This window comes from Saccostrea echinata, unplaced genomic scaffold (genome assembly GCF_033153115.1).
Source record: "Saccostrea echinata isolate AGI-Se365-2 ecotype Australia unplaced genomic scaffold, CSIRO_AGI_Sech_v1 ptg000006l, whole genome shotgun sequence".
Taxonomy (NCBI): Eukaryota; Metazoa; Mollusca; class Bivalvia; order Ostreida; family Ostreidae; genus Saccostrea; species Saccostrea echinata.
The window spans coordinates 31,380-50,023 of record NW_026889755.1 but is presented as its reverse complement, the minus strand read 5'-3'; the positions used below and the strand labels follow the sequence as shown (position 1 = coordinate 50,023).

The following is an 18,644-nucleotide window of genomic DNA, read 5'->3' as shown; positions in this document are numbered from 1 at the left end:
TGACACAATTTCTTATGAATTAAAGTATTCTTAATTTTATGTTGGACCAAGATTAAGTAATTGAATACATTATTTCCATTAATTTTCCTGATGCAAGTAAACAACAGTGATTTCTGTTCACAAATAGTTCATTGTCTTTGAACATTTTTTCTGCAGAAATAAGGCAGGTACCCTATGTTGAAAATGAACTTGATACACTGAATATGTGCACCTTTATATGATATATTTTTCTCAAAGCCCAAAAAGCATTTTTCATTAGTGTTTAGAGCTTCCTTAACATGGATGTCTTAAGACCAATGGAATAAAATTTTGGTGTGGCATTCCTCCTTACAAAAGTAATTATGGGTCCAGTTCCTAATGAACAGAAAGCCTCATTTGCGGTTTGTATAAACAAGAGCATAAATTATCGATATAAAATTTTATTCAGAAGATAAATCACAAATAAATACCTCACCTTTAATATCATCAATGTTCATTTTTGCATACTTAAACATACATCAATAAAAAGAATTGTTATTACTTTAAAAATATATAACTATATAAATCAATACTAAAAAAGTCTAACATTTCCAATGTTTTACTGAGCGTTCATAAAAAAAATGATGTTTGACTGCAGAGTGAGATATTGGACATTGGACCGCTTATGTCACAATGTTGGCAGGATCAGCTAAATCTTATTTTAATCTGTTGGTGAGTGACAGTAACAGAATTGACCAAGTTTAACGCAGTGCAGGTAAAGGAAATTAACATCATAGAAGCCAGCACGAGTACAGTCATAACTGCGGTAATGTGTAGTAGACCTCTCGGAGCAAATAGAGAACAAGTATCAGCTGTCAACATGTAGTAGACCTGAAACAAAGTGAGAAAAATTATTACATCACTTATGTCAGCTAAAGGTGCTGTGAGCGATCTCACAAAATAATAAGGTTATAACCCTGCTGCAATTCTTTTATTTAGAATGTGTAAATGTGACCTTGAACTTACCAAAATGACTTTGGTTAAAAAACAAGAGGCCCACGGGCCTTATAGGTCACCTGAGTATCATGCAACAACTTCGCCACAATGGATTCATGTTTTAAACCAGAGGCCATGAAATTCACAATTTCGAAAGAGGCACACTTGCTCATCATAATTTTACATTGAGTAAGCTTACTTAAAACCCAGAAAGAGAGCAGAGGATTATCAATGAATTAATGCATTTTCACAATGTAATCATTAGAGCCCTGCCCTAACACCAGAACCATGATGCAGGGGCCATAAAATTCACAATTTTGGAAGAGGCATCCTTACATATCATAACAATACTCTTAGTTCATCAGCTTAATACCCAGGAGAAAAGAAGAAGATTTTCAAAGAATTATTGCATTTTTACTATGTAATCATTAGAGCCCCACCCTAACACCAGAACCCCTGACCCAGGGGCCATGAAATTCATAATTTTGGAAGAGGCACCTTTACTCATCATAACTATGCATCAGTTTGTTTGTTAAATACCCAGGATCAAAGAAAAAGATTTTTAAAGAAATAATGCATTATCACTATATATTCAACAGAGCCCCACCCTAACCCCAGAACCCCTGACCTAGGGGCCATGAATTTCACAATATTGGAACAGGCACCCTTACATATCATAACTATACTCTTAGTTCATCGGCTTATTACCCAGGAGAAAAGGAGAAGATTGTCAAAGAATTATTGCATTTTTACTATGTAATCATTAGAGCCCCGCCCTAAAACCAGAACCCCTGACCAGGGGGCCATGAAATTCACAACATAGGAATAGGCACCCTTATTCATCATAACTATGCCTTCAGTTTGTTTGCCCTGGATCAGAGAAGATTTTTAAAAGAAATAATGCATTTTCACTATACATGTATATTCAACAGAACGCTGCCCTAACACCAGAACCCCTGACCCTGGGGCCATGAAATTCACAATTTTGGAAGAAGCACCTTTCATCATCATAACTATGTATTTATTTTGTTTTCATAATATCCAAGAGCACAGAAGAAGCTTTTTAAAGAAATAATGCATTATCACTATATATTCAACAGAGCCCCACCCTAACACCAGAACCCCTGACCCTTGGGCCATGAAATTCACAATTTTGGAAGAGGCACTCTTTCTCATCATAACTATGTACTTAGTTCATCGGCTTAGTACCCAGGAGCAGAGGAGAAGATATTTGAAAAATTAATGCATTTTCACTATATAATCATTAGATACCTGCCCTAACACCAGAACCCCTGACCCAGGGGCCATGAAATTCACAATTTTAGAAGAGACACCTTTCCTCATCATAACTATGCATATTGTTTGTTTCCTAAATACCGAAGAGCAGAGGAGAAGATTTTTTAAGAATAATGCTTTTCACTATATATTCAACAGAGCCCCACCCTAGCACCAGAATCCCTGACCCTGGGGCCATAAATTTCACAATTTAGGTAGAGGGCTCAATGCTTATTACATTCATGCCAACAGTTTGCCTGCTTGATGCCCAGGAGTAAAGAAGAAGATTTTTAAAGATTGCATTAATTCTGATGGTTTTAGCCCCACCCCTCAGGCCTCAGGGGGGTAGGGGTCATGAATTTCACAATTTTTACTCCCCTTCACATATAGATGCTATGTGCCAACTTTGGTTGAAATTGGTTCAGTGGTTCCAGAGAAGAAGCTGAAAATGTTCAAATGTTAACGCACGACGGACGACGCACGACGACGGACGAAAACAGATAGCAATAGGTCACCTGAGTAAACTCAGGTGACCTAATGACAGATCTTTGGACATGAGTAATCTAAGAGTGAAATATGGACATCCAATTTTCCTCCATTAATACAAAATAATAGACATACATTTTTTTTCTGCCAGAGACCTTGAACTTGTCACAGTGACCCTCAGGTCAAAAAAAAATTTTGTAGCAAATTAAAGCTCAGTAACAAAGTTACTGACTGGACAAGAATGTTATCTCTTATCTGCCAGTGACCTTGAACTTGCCAGAATGACCTTGGTCAAAGTCAAGACAAACTTCCAGGTCATAAACAATCTTTGTAGCAAGTAAGAGTTTCCAATGATTCTCCATTACAAAGTTACAGCCTACACAAGTGTTTTATACCTTTTTAAGCCAGTGACCTTGAACTTGCCAGAATTGCCATGGGCCAAGGTCATGACACACTCTCAGGTCTTCAATAATCTTTGTACCAAGAATGAGCCTCAATGATTCTCCATTGCAAACTGATATCCTGGACAAGAAGTTTATATCGTTTCTGTCAGTGACCTTGAATTTTGACAGACTGTTTGATCGGATCCTGCCAGTCAAGTCGGGTTGATCAGGACATTTGAGCAATATAAGCCTTAAAGATTCAACAAACTTTCATAAAATAATTATCTTTAATATTAATAAATTAGTTTATAACTATATTAAACGTAACTATTTACATCATATTGAAACATTGTATTGAACAAAAGTAGTTTTGACCTCGACTTGTTAATAACAGCTGTGGCTAAAAATAGTGATTGGGTCATGTGGGGATTTTTTCTTTATACAGCAATGACTGTTTACAATCTAACATATAAGAAAGGATAAGATAGGCTAAGATCCCTTTTTGGCCCCTGGTTTGGGGTGTCTTTTAGAATGTTGCAACAGTTTTTCAGTTAAAAACCTGATGTCACCCCTGCCATAAATTGAGTATTGTTTCTAAGTTATGGGATACACAGAGGCCACAGGAAGGTCAGGAAATATGTCAGTTTCCGAATTTTCTCATTTTATGCAAATTTTCATTGGTTTTACAGCACATTTTGGTTCAGAAAACATAGAGCACAAGCTTGCCTATCTACCAAATTTATATATTTCATACACTAGTATCAGATGCATCTTATGTATAAAAATCTCAGATAGGCAGCCTTGTGCTCTATATTTCCCAAAGTGAAAAGTATCTCAAATTTGACGAAATGCGACCAGAATTGAGGAAATTCTGGAAAATAACCTACTTCTACACCCTCTTGTGGCCTCCGTGTAAGCTTTGAATCAAAATTAGTGCTGGTTTTAAAACAAGCATTATTTTTAATTCTTACCTACAAACTATCACAATTTTAACTGTGTTCTGATTTTTACATCAAATAAGGGGCCATATTCGGCCGTTACCATACCTTGTCCTTTCTTTGAAAGTTTTTAGATTATTTATTTGAAGGACTGAAATGGGGGTTCAACAGTTATTTTATCAATACGACCAATTGGTCTTTTACACGACTGGACCATTCATTTACTAGACTGGGTCAAACATGCCTTAGTGTCAAACCCTGTTGAACTAGCCGGAATGACCTTGGGTCAAGATCTTGACACACCAACAGGTCATAAACATTCTTTGTACCAAGATTGAGCTTCCAATGACCAACAAGTTGGCACCGATAGACTGACAAGGTGATTCTTATATATTCCCCCAACCTTTATTGTGGGGGTAGAAGACCAGCATGATGAATATAAGACAGAACATTCAGGATCTAAATGAAAAATGGGGACTCCTGATACATGTATCAGAGTGGAAGGAGATGCTCAATACAAAAATGCCACCTTCAGTGCCATTGGGAAAACCCAATTCTAAGCTGCTACCCAAGTGACATATACTGTGTTCTTAGAGGAAGAATACTGTAGCAGTGTTCTATGGAAATAAATTTTGTAAGAAAGGTGAAAGCTGAGAAATAAAGGAAAGAAGTTACCTGCCCAGCCATGAGGACTGCACTGTCACCATTCCTCCAAAGACAATGATTGTGGATGAGAAGAGATGGGCTGCAGAAAGTAAAAGTGAGCTGCAAAGTGATGACCATCCACTAGTCATCTTCTATTTCACCAGTGTTGGTTAAGGTGCCACTCTATACGGATTATCTGAAAAACAAGGAAATTTCATTGAAAACCTAAAAGACTTGCTGCAATTCTTTGATTCTCAAAGAAAACAGACAGCTATGGCTCAATTAGCAGCCACACATTTCTGAGAAGAATAAAAGAATCCACACAAAGAAAATTTGCCTTTGACCTAAAGTTTCAATGCAAAACAGAGTAAAAAAAAATATCAGTACTATTAGCACTATTCCATGAGATTTACCTTTGATTAAGTGGGCCATGTCTTCTACCATCAATTCAATCAAAGCTGCTACTAGAAACAGTGTGGAAAGTCCTGTCAACTTATCGGTAATTCCTTTTCCTGTCGATGACTGAAAAGCAATGAGTGGAAATTTCAGTGTTGCCTAGTGATTATGAATTAAACATGACAGAAGAAAATGTTTGTTAGAAGATTATTGACTTGACTTTAAAGTCCAAATAATCTTGCTAGCTAAAATTAAAAGAGTGTTCCAAGGAACACATGTGTCGCCTGATGAACAGCATCATTATTTAAGATTAAAAGAAAATCTAAGGGTGGTCAAATATTATTTGATACAAGCATTATGAGGGCTGTTAAGAGATTATTAGTACCGTAAATCTGGAAATTTTTGCTGTAGATAAATTTTTTAGCAAATTTGCGCATGCATTGCATTTGCAAAAATATTTTTCTTAAAAATAAATCAACAACAAAAAATGTTTTTATCTAAAGATTACTTAAAGATTACATCGTTATATATATTTTATGTACATGTGTGATTTATTGATGTTATGAAAACTTTAAACACTTTGGATGATTTATCTTTTTTAATATTTTTATCTGATTATTGAACGTTGGCGTAGTTTAATACTGTATGTTTATTCGTAATTTATTGTATATGCATGCGTAACTTACGAACATTTAAGAAAATTTTAAGAGCTTTTTTATATTTTAGTTCAAATGACGATTCGCAAAAATTTTAAACGTAAAAATTAATCAACAGACTTTTGACCCAGATTCGCAAAAATAAATCAACATAAAAATTTCCAGATTTACGGTACATAGTGTTTATTTTTCTTTCACAGTAATGCCTTTTGGTGAAAAATGGCATATATGTTTGACAAACACTAAGAATTAATAAAAGCAACAAATATTTTACAAATATTTTATTTCTTCTTTTCAATGGTATATTAATGGGTAAATGGAAGGGGTACCCGGTGCCGTCACGAAATCATAAATTGAAATATGTTATACCTATGTTCAAACTCCCAGTGGACCCATATACAGCAAGAGCGAAAATAATTCAAATTATATATCGGTATTTATTTTTTCAATTTCATTTCAATTCATTTTGTGCAAGCTTCTTAGAATTTCAATCAGAAATACGGAGATCATAAAAAAATCTAAGCTTGGTATAGATATCTGATTACATCAATAAAATAGATTTTGACGTCAACGTGACACAGCAAGCATACCTAGAATTTTACGTAGCTCTGTGGAGAACTCTTTTCCAGACTAAAAGATCTTCTAAAACAATAACAACTAGTGCTAACTGTAATGGGAACTGTTTCAGATGTTCCCCAAACACTTCTCCCCATTCTCTTAAGGGCCCCATTCATTAAAGGCTTCATTTCATTATGCAATTCTTTTGTTTAATAAATCTACACTTTATTTTCAGTAGTATTTATTCGAAAAACAACACTGATATAGTTCTTCGAGTATTAGCCAATTGGATTTCAGCGCATGCTAGGCCTGAGTATCGCAAACTACCGAACGATAGGATACATATCATGATACGGTCATGTGATATACAACATGTACCATGATACAGCTGTCACCAATTGAATTAAGCTTTATCTTTACATATAATTCTTTGCTAACTCCACAGTTATAGAAAATATACAAAGAATATCTTGATAACCCTTATCAAAGTTAATAAAAGGTGGATTTATAGTCTTGATATTGTATTTTTTCTTTGCTACCTTTTTTCAGCCATTTTAAAACATTAAAATTTGTTAGGTTGAATGTAGAAGTTACAAACAAAACAATGAAAATTATCTTCTACTGTATCACAATACATACATGGCAATACGCGTATCGTCAGCCCTTGCGATCAATACGATCGATGTATTGCTGTATCATTACACCTCTAGCGCATGCATATGCCCATATTTTCTAAATATTTCATATTCCTTCCTCGTGAAGAGACTCACAATAAATAGCTATGTAAGAAATCTAAAGATTTTCATTGAAAACTATGAGAGATACAGCCATATAAGTAATAGCAAATCAGAATCCACGTTCTTGCATTCAATTTTCATAGTAGCACAATGTAGGAACCCATCACACCTATCTATATTCTAAATTCCATCCAGTTTTGTTAAAAACTAAGAAAGTTACTACTGTAACAGCCATTTAAAGTTTAAGCCAATCAAATTGCAGCACACTTGCATGAGCGTGTTTTCACAATATCTCATATATTATATCAAAATGTAGAGCCTTGTTGTGTATGACTATGTTTTAAATTTCAAAGCATTTCATCAAAAAACACAAAGGTTATTGAGATTTTTCGTGTCAGTCAAACAAAGCAAAGCACACATGCATGCACATGCTTTCTTGCTAATTCAACCACCTCTTCTTGTCTACACAATTAATATAAGTCTATACAATGAAATTCAAAGCATATCATAAAAAAACAGGAAGGTTAATGGTGTTTCAATTGCTTCAGTCATTTCACTCCTTGCACGCGCACGCATGTGCATGCAAGTGTGGGTAAAATGACCTTCCTTCTGCACATCTACACAACATGCCTGTTAACCCTAAAAAGGTTTCATCTCAATCAGTTGAGTAGTTTCTGTGATGACAGAGAATGAAGCATTAAAGCTTCCAGACTGTCTCAACATGGTAAAGATCTGTGGCTGGCATGAGATGGAAATGAAGAAGCAATGCTGCTTTAGGTCAATAGACATATGCAAGTTTATAATTCCAATGGACATGTCTAATTATCCTATCAATTAGAAATTTTGCATAGCTGTTTTATTTGTTCTTGTTAAAATGTTGACAACTTTTCATGAATTTATGTCTTTCTTTTATGGAGTAAAAGTAAATGTCTCATTAATTTCAAAATGGCCCTTACAGAGCAAAGAAAAAAAATCCACAAATAGTAAGACCAATACAGAATAGCATTTATCATATAAAATCTGACAATAGATATATGATTCCCCACCCTTCAAAGCTAAAGTGAATTATAAAATTGAAATTAACAAGAAGTCTGTGAGCCAATGTTCACTAGTAATACCCCTGCTTTGATGTGAATATACATTCTGATGTGAATATACACAAGTTCAGTTATGGACAGACACAAGGGTGAACAAGAAGTTGACATCGGATTTGTTCAAAAATGAATCCCACCATATGACATGCCTACACAAAGAATGTGCTAAAATTTCAAGCATCTGCAATCAGTAGTTGCTGAGAAAATTGGGACCAAAACTTGTTATGTATGGTACGGACAGACACACGGATAAACAGGAAGTTGACATCGGATTCATACAAAAATGAATCCCAACATATGACATGCCTAAACAAAGAGTGTGCTAAAATTTCAAGCATCTGCAATCAGTAGTTGCTGAGAAAACTGCGACCAAAATTTGTTATGTATGGTACGGACAGATGCACTGATAAACAGGAAGTTGACATCGGATTCGTACAAATATAAATCCTACCATATGGCATGCCTAAACAAAGAATGTGCTAAAATTTCAAACATCTGCAATTAGTAGTTGCTGAGAAAACTGCAACCAAAATTTGTTATGTATGGTACAGACAGAAGCACGGATAAACAGGAAGTTGAAATCAGATTCGTACAAAATGAATCCCACCATATGGCATACCTCAACAAAGAGTGTGCTAAAATTTCAAGCATCTGCGATGAGTAGTTGCTGAGAAAACTGTGACGAAATATTTGTTACGGACAGAGAGACAGCTAGACAGACAGACAGACACACAAAGGTAAAACAGTATACCCCCCTCTCCTTCGGAGTGGGGGTATAATTAAAATAATTATTTTTAATAAATATATCTATCCCAGATATCTTCCAAAAGAGATTTCAGTCTCTCTTCAGTCTATAATGATACTTTTGGTATACCCATCCTGATGTCTTTTCATTGTATTTAAATTTCAGTTTGTGTGGTAACATTGCATACAGTTTCAAAGTACAGTGTCATGAGCTCATATACAGTAACATGTGATATAAATGCTAATTATCAAAATCCTGCCTCTCAAAATCAAAAAAAAAAAAATAATAATAATAATAATTCAATCAACCGCCAGAGTGATTTTATAAAGTCAAAGGTCAAGGTCAACTGAATTGTAATGTAACGAACTCACTTGCATTGAACTCTCCTTGTTTGAAAAATCTGTTTGTTTGAAATGTATTTGGTTTCTCCTAAAATGCTGGTACAGTTTCTTTGCAATAAATACTCGTTTAGATTGAAATTGGTTAACGTGAAAAACTCTGTTAATTTGAAGTGATATTGGGGTCCGCTGAACACAAAGCTTATAGCAGTTTTGATAACGGGTACATTGAAGTTGCCAATTGCGACACGTGGACTCAGGTGACTGACTATATAGGAAATCTAGCACGTGTTAATTTTTCAAAGGTGATTTGATGTTGGTGGACCTGTACAATTTAATTATGTGTTGTATAGATAAAACAATAATCATTGAGCATTTCTCACAGGAATATATTAGTCGCCATTTTTATTTTCTAACTACGGCATTAAGACTGACATGGATAAAATATGCAGGGGTGTCATGTGTAAATTGGTGTGTGGAGAATAGGCCTGTGTATTGACCAAAATATTTTGATAAGATATTTTATAAAGCAATACTTTTTTCGTGTATAAATAGTCTTGATAGTTTTCTAACACAAATCAAAAAAAAAAAAATAAATAAAATAAAACAGTAAAAAAAATTTAGGACTTTTTTGAAAAATAGAGATAAGTACATTTCTGAAACAGTGCATGTAATGTTATGCAAAAAATATGAATTCTCACATGTATATATTTTTTTACTGTACAGTCAAGCCTCGTTACCTCGAACTTGAAGGGACCGAGAAAAAACTTCGAGATATCTGAGGATTCGAGATATCGAGGGTAAAATATTTAAAGAATAAGTGGTTGGGACAGCAAATCACTTTGACATATCCATGGTATTCAAGATATCAGTGTTCCAGATAATGAAGTTCAACTGTATCTACATTTTTTATGTAATTCATAGCACACAGGTATAATGAAATTCGGTTAATTTGAAATAGATCTCAAGGTCCCTTAAATTTCAATGTAAACGAGTTTGACTGTATATGGTATTTTACAAAAGCCAAAGTGCCTAGCAATGCAAGTGCAAAGTATCAAATCCATTCCTCTTACAGTTCTCAGGATCTAGGGTATGACAGACAGACAGACACCATGTAAAGTGATCTCTAAGTGTCGCTTTTACCAAAATTTTTTTTCATAATTTTGTTTTCTTACCTCTCTGAAGAGCATGACAAAGGTTACATAGGTGATAGGTAGAAATATATGCATGGGATGTATTGGTGTAATCTTTTTAGTGAGCAGATTGCATCATGCATTGTTTATCTGCCGTTGCTGATCTTTAACAAGGGAGACTTCTCCTGAAATAAGAAAAATTCAAAAGTGAAATTGCCTGTTACTCTTAAAGGGACATAGACACAGATTCGACATTTTGAAATATTTTCTCAAATTGTCTGTATTATATCATGACATATATGTGGCTATAGCATTTCACATGGAAATATAATAAAAAACTTATTTTATCTGTAAATTATTGAAACTATGAATTTCGGGATGCGTTTGATTGACACATCCTTGCACTTTCACAAGTAAACTTCATCCTTAACACTTAAGAAAAGTAGGTTTTTTGATACATATTAATGAAAAAATATTAAAAAAAATATAATCCAGAAAAATTAAGAGTAGAAATGAAAGAAAGCAAAACCAACTAACCAGTATTGTCAGTCTGTGCTCAGTGATGTGTGAAGAGTTTAACAAATTGAACACAAAACAGTTTACGTTCCATTGGGTGTGTTCAATTTGTTAAACTCTGCACACATCACTGAGCACGGACTGACAATACTGATGAGTTGGTTTTGCTTTCTCACATTTCAACTGTGAATTTTCTGGATTTTATCTTTAGTTTTTTTCATTAAAACACAACAAATTTCTACTTTTTCTAAGTATTAAGGATGAAGTTTACTATGTGAAAGTGCAAGGATGTGTCAATCAAATGCGTCCCTAAATTCGTAGTTTCAATAATTTCCAGGTAAAATAAGTTTTTTTATGATATTTCCCTGTGAAATACTATAGCCACACATATGTCATGACCTAGTCGAAAATTTTAGAAAATATTAACTTCAAATCTGAGTCTATGCCCCTTTAAAGGTCACACACAAGGAAATAATTTCACTATATTTTACAATAAAGCCTTGATTAAATTAATCAATTAATATGACCCTCACTAGATAAAAGATGAAGAAAAAATGAATGATGCTTGGACAAAAATTTGAGATCAGAAATAAAATATATTCCTTATGCAGCTTTTAATAGAGAAAATTGATATTACATGTATTGATAGGTAAGATACCTTCGATCATGTGGATTTCACTTGCTGATAAACAGTTTACACACCATCCAGGAAGTTGCATCATGAACACCTAAAAAAAGAGTATTCCTTAAATTCATTGATTGCCCACAAGTATAATATTCCTAATATTTGAGTCAAAAATAAACACTGTAGGCCTAAAATGAGAAACCGAAAAAGAAAACCTGAAAAGAAATTGTCTCTTTCTACAAAGAAGAACAACTGACTAAGTTCATTTTGATTTGCTATTCCTGGCTCTAAGCTAAGCATGGCATAACAAGGGTCTACTGGAAAGAAAGGGTAAATTATTCATATGGTAAAAAATTAACAAATCAAACTTTGTAAATAAATACCCAAGCATTTGGTTTTGTCTTTGATTTTGACAAAATGTTATTGATCTCCAAAAATTTTTGTTTATGTGTGCTGAGCCACAGTAAAATTTTAAATGTTGTAGAACTGTATATCCATATTTAGATTCAGTAAGAAATTTCTAGTCATTTGACAAGTTAATTTCACAGTTTCACCAAAGTTTGATTAACAATGTTATGGTTAATAAAATATTATCCAATTTATGCTTATAATTATATTATTAAAGTGCAATTTGTCAAAGTAAAAAATGCCTGTAAAAAGAACAAGAGGCCATGGGCAACAATGCTCATCCGAGTCACTATGGCCTTGCTGTTCTACTTTTTTTTTTTACTACACATGATGATGTATATTTATTCATATGTAAAAATTTGATTGTCCATTGTGGCCCCACCCTACCCTGGGGGGGTCATGATTTAAACAAACCTGAATGTACACTAAGTAATGAAGCTTTCAGAGAATTTTCATTTCCTGGCCCACAGTAATGAAGCTTTCACAGAAATTTCATTTTCTGGTCCACTGATTCTTGAGAAGAAATTTTTTTAAAGATGCCATTAAATTTACAACAATTCTTAATTATTTTCCCTTGAAAGAGGGTGTAGCCCTTCATATGAACAAACTTGAATTTCCTTTACCCAAGGATGCTCTGTGGCAAGTTTGGTTTAAATTGGCAAAGTGGTTCTGGAGTAAAAGATGAAAATGTGAAAAGTTTATGTCGCCGCCTCCAACAACAACAGTGACAGACAACAGACAAATTTTGATCAGAAAACCTCTCTTAAGCCTTTGGCTCAGGTGCGCTAAAATAAAAGATGGAGAAATAAAATTTTTTGTTAATGACAGTTTTACTTATGTATTTTAAAACTCTTTCTCAAATACTAATATGTCTAAGTGCTCGAGTTCAGTGAGTTTATAAACTTTACCCTCTATTCTTGAAACCTCTGTTATCTGTTTCTCAAAGGGTTTTTTTTTCAGTCCCATCTATTGCCATAATAGGCTTATCTCCAGGGGGTCCTCATGACTGGCAATTACATAAGCAATAATGTTTTTGGATATAAATATATTAAAATAAATAAAACTGAATAATTAAATGACAAGATATGCATTCGACATTGGGTGACACAATTTGGGAAAATATTCTGGCATGTTACCCTCAAAGTAAGTGAGTGTGAAATTTACTTGTCTGAACATAACTTTTACTTGTATGAAAATATTTCATAAAAGACCTATTTAACAATTTGAAAAAATATTGTACGTTACAATAGTCTATAATACATTCATTGAGTCTGTTTTTGAGATTTTGAGTGGACACATCTATTGCAAATTACTAAACTGTATCATCCTATCCTAAAGTAGATGTAAATCATGTTATATAATTACATGTATGAAAGAAAAATAGTAACAACAAGAAATAGCTGACTATATGACTTCAAATTTTTCTTTGCCTTCTTTTGCTTATCCTTTGTAGCCTAAATTGTCTTTTGCTAAAGCTCTCCTGCCAGATAATAAAAAACCAAATTTCCTTCAGTAAAAGTACACGTTTCAAAGTTACTGTAGTTCTAAGTAGTCAACTTCCTGGTACTTTAAATATTAAAATTAAAATTGTGACAAACGCCTGAAAAACATCAGATATTTCAGACAAGTTTCATAGTAACATTGTTCCTGATCAAGTTTGACAACCAGGGCCATCATTATTACGAGTAGGATCAACATTTAACTATTTACAAACCGCATGCATGGCATGTTTTCATTTTGAACCTCCGATAAAAAGTTGACAACAAATTTTAATTCTTTAAGTTTTCATGCTCAGCTATAAAATATTCTTCCTAGAAAAATATCCCTTGTCAAATCGGACAAGTGGTCAGCAATTATCACTTGTTCATGAAAAATTTTACTGGTACATGTACTGGACAAGTGGATGAGCGTACAATGTCGAGCCCTAGAACTATGCCTCATTTTTTGTTTACATTTGCTTAGCAACCAACAGCATTAAATCTCGAACCTGAGCTATTATAATATGTAGCATAAAAGCACACAAGGATGATCAAGAGGGTGTTACAACTGTTTCTGTTTTGTTGTATTTGTTTCTGGCATTTGTTATTAACTGTTTCTGATGTGATGTGAATTCTTCATGGTATATATAGTGAAACTATATTTGTGATAAAAACATGATAAAAAAAAAATTATTAAAAAATGTATTTCAAAAATGTAAATGATACTAGTCATGTAGTAGTATAAAAACTCATTTTTAAGCATTTCAGAGTAGATTATAAACATCGAACCTAATGGGTCCTAGAAAAAACTTTGTGATATCCTACAATTCAAGATACTGAAGTTAAAATATGTACTTGTAGCATAGCATAAATTTTCCATCTTTAACGCTCAGTTATACCTCGATAAATATTGCTAATGAGAGGAGCGCAATTAATATTTCTATCTTCATGATAACACAAATCTAAATAAGTCAGTTAATTTTATAGCTAATTTAGCCTTCATTAAGTTCAACAAATTTCTTTAAATCTGTTCAGAATCAGACAAGTAAAAAATATTTATGCATTCGGACACAAGGTTTAACATTTATAAGGCATGTCTGATCAACACTGACTAGTAAAAGTTTGGTCCTGTCTAAAAATTGAGTGTACATCTCACATGTAAATATAACAAGTGTGCAGCATGTGTGTTTTATTCATCTGTTCTCATGTACACACAGGATTCGAAATACCCCAAACTGTAGGGGTCTACAAATACAGTCATGACTTTAATGATTTTGGGTTAAAATCAAAAACAAGTAATTGTAATTGGAAGTATTCTATCAATACTAATATATCAAGTTTCATCTACCAATATAATGCTACGACATTGACGAGAAAAAACCAGCGTTTTCTACATGGGCATTTCTTCAATCAATTTGTTTTTGTACCAGTATAAATTTATAAGAATCTTCTTGGGTTTTAATGTGATGGAGGAGGGTGCATTTAGTATTTAGTCACCAGGATGTTGTAACATGGTCTTAAAACCCTTTAATAGCTTTGGGGCATGAACTACTTTTAAATTAGTTAAATAATCTAACTGCGTCTCCAGACGAGCCCTCACCACACCTCTCTTAAACCGGGTCTGAACCACATTTATTATTTTAATGATTAGAAAATTCTATCTACAACTACTTCCTCTTCCAGATGACTCCAGTCTATTGCAGTGCAAACAAAAAATGAGTTTTTATATTTTTTGGTTTTGGTGTTTGGTATCTCCACTGCTTTACTGTTGTTACAAGGATTATAGCAAGTTAAACTATGAATTAAATTGTTTATTTTATACATACATGTGTACCATGCATGTTCATGACTTGTTGGTTGTCAAATGTGTGGATATGTCATGCGAGGAACAGACGTAACTGCGCAAGGTAAAATACCATGAGTCGTGAAGCGCGGGTCTGTGACATTCGGAATACAGATGTATTTCTGCTATTTGAGTAACCATACACCACTCTGTGTGCGGTTAGGCATGGATAAGTATGATTACTTCACATTGTGCTGAATAATTACCAATCAATTATCAAGTTTACCTGAACTGATCTTCTTTGTTAATCCATTCAAGAAGTAACTGTTTGGTCACAAATTAACTGAGCGTTGTATATAGCCCTAAAACTTTTATAACTTTGAGAGCAATTGCGCAGAGAAAGACACATTTTCAAGAGAAATTTTTTCATGAACATGATGAATTGTTTTCAGATGAGCTAAAAGTTGAAAATTATCACTGCACGAAAGTGCGATTTTCTGCACATCTTGAGAAAAAAGCTAATTAAAGAAATAAGTTTGATTTAGTAGTTAAATAAAGCTACTTCAGGTAGGTAAATAAAGCTATGTAGGTAATTCAAGCTACGTAGCTAAAACTAGTGATTGTACCAGCTTCAGTGTATCGTCCAAGTGAAAGTGTAGAATTGTAGATATCTTTTTACTAAAACTTTGAATTTGATAGATTTGAACTTAGGCGACTAACCGTATGTTTCTTACACATTCTTCTAATACTTCCACAACAAAACACTCGCCGCAACCATTCTTATTAGTCATCCTAAGCTTCCTCAGTCCTCGGTCGGAGCCTGTACTGCCATTTTGGTTGGCTAAATAACCCGACCCACTATTGTTTCGTAAATTGCCAACCCGTTTTTTTTTTTAAATACAGAACATTTAATTCTAATAAATCAGATCTTATTTCCTCTGGTAGTCCATCACATTTTTTCAGACCAGCTGTACCGCATTTGAAGACAGAATAAAAAGATAAATATTTATTTATAATTGCCATGTCGAACTTCGTATTAGTCGATGCTGAAGAAAGATGGTGATGAGGACGGAAATGCACAATTCATTTATTTTATTGATTAATCCTATTGCAAGTAATTTATGATAGTATCGTCATGATTTTTTCAAAAATATGTAATACAGAATTAAAAAGTTTTGAAATTATTGGTAAATAAACATGATAAATGGCAATATTGATAATGTATTTTTTATCACCCTGTACACATACTGAGTGTAGGGCACTGTATTACAGTATATCTGGTAGAGTTTGAAATGACATTTGTTTAATCATTAAATATACTCTTAAAGTGAAGAAATTGCATGTGTCTAATTAAATAAACGAGAAAACTACATGCATGGGTCCCAACTTGCATTTCATTCTATGTTAGGGGTCTCTTAGCAATACCGAGAGACCTATATAGTTATATACTAACAAAATATCACATAATTTATTCAATATATACGCACCATCTTGTAAAATATAGTATCGTGTCATAGGAGTTGTTCTATTGCACACCTTAAACATACACATAGCCCAATCGCCCTGTTGTATGTGTTAAATGTTTATGCATATTTATGTGTTATGTGATTTACATTTGTTGTGCAGTACTTATACATTGTTTAAAAGAATTTTTAATTATTTTAAAGATAAAGTCTTGGGTCCCTGTATTTAGTTTGGGGCAGACAATAGTCACTAATTTAATTTAGGGTACATGTACATCAGAAATTCAATTTGTGTCTATGATTTAGTTGCTTTCAAATTGGCTTTTAGATCAGTCTCTACTCCAGTGGAGAGGATGATTCCTCTTGATTCTGGAGTCAAAAGGTCAAAGTTATGATTGCGGGGTATGGATATGGAATGAAAAAGAGAAGATAATGAACAGTGATCTATTTCAAAAAAAATTAAAAACAATACAAATCTTTGAACACTGCATAAACACAGACCCCCTGAAATTCCAGAGGTGGGATCACGTGCCAAGGAGGATTAAGCATCCCGTGTTGACCGGCCACACCCACTGTGAGCCTTATATATTGATCAAGTAGATGGAACATTCGATAGTCAAATCTAGCATATAAACAAAGGCCTAACAATTGGTATGAAGCAAGTCAGCCAAAATACGACCCAGTGATAGGTTATATTTGCTAACAGGTAAATCTTTGTACACCTTGATTAAACCTGGATAACAAATCTTTATTTCCTATATAACCTAATAATTTCTCTGTAAACCCAATTCCACTGATATTTTAAACTATTGATTTACTACATGCTTCAATACATCGTGACATCATGTTGTATGGTGTTTATTTGATATAGAAACTTAATATTCTTTGTGATGTCACATTATTTAACCCCACCCCAGATTTAGCTGGGTGTAAGGAAAGAACTTTATGCATTATATGCACATTTTTGCCCCCAAAAAAGTCATATTTTGAAAATTTCTTGAAATGTGTTGAATTGTATATATTGTGTGAGAAATCTAGATTAACAAAAAATATTATAGTTTCGAAGTAGATTTTTGGCAACTTTTGTTTCTATGACGTCACAAACTGTTCGGATTTTGTGTTATTTTTTAGAAAAAGGAAAAAAATGGACAAAATTTGTTCAATTTTTACTATAAAATTTATAGTGCGCAGGCCTGCTCAAGAACAATATTGACATATTTCATTGATATTATCATTCTACACATTATATCAAAATATTGAGTTGGAGCAGACTTGCGCTCGGTGACTTTTGCTCAAATTATCGACATAATATACACTTTTTCTGTATAAATCATTGAAATTTTGAATTTACGCCATCTTTCTGATGTCATATCTAACATATGGCGTCATGGCTTATGAAAATATTCAGTGCTTTGCAGTCTGCAGATATTCCCCTGTTTTAGAACATAATTATATATTTCTCCGTCAAAGTTTGATTTTGGGGGCAAATATTGGCCATTACCGAATATAGTCCTTTACACCCCGCTTGCTAACCAATCAGATCTCGTGTTTTAAGATACATAGGAAATAATTAAGGACTTTTATTGAAGGATATATAAAGATTTTTCAATCCAAAGAAACATGAATTATATCAATTGAGGCAATGAAATTATAATTATTTTACCAAACTTTTTCATTATCTCATAAATATCTCTAAAGCTTTTGAATATGGTCCATGTATACTGCCCTACTCATCTGCAAAAATGGGTACAAAACTGGTTGTTACAAAGAAACTTGGAAGAACTTGCACATGGACTACTTGGGAGCTACTTCACAGTTAGATTACTTTTTCTGTTTAACATGACAAAATGCTGTAATGGTTACAACCAAAAGATTTACTTGAAATGCTTCACTTATATAGTAGCATTTATTATCTTGATACATCAGCTTTGTATATTTATTAGTATGATTGCAAATAGATGAACAGGCAGACACATATGCTAAAGTGTTCCTTCACTTTGATTTTTTAATTATTTTAATAGATACTACATATT

The 18,644-nt window shown here is 33.4% G+C and overlaps 1 long non-coding RNA gene across 1 annotated transcript; it reads right to left on the bottom strand.

Annotated features, from left to right (window-relative positions):
- Nucleotides 1–403: 403 nt before the first annotated feature.
- On the bottom strand, nt 404–16,006 carry LOC133180444 (uncharacterized). The gene is made up of 6 exons (XR_009720318.1): nt 15,869–16,006; nt 11,513–11,582; nt 10,381–10,523; nt 5,095–5,203; nt 4,712–4,877; nt 404–849 (listed from the first exon to the last, which is right to left on the bottom strand). It is a non-coding gene; the product is annotated as an uncharacterized LOC133180444 (long non-coding RNA).
- Nucleotides 16,007–18,644: the final 2,638 nt, after the last annotated feature.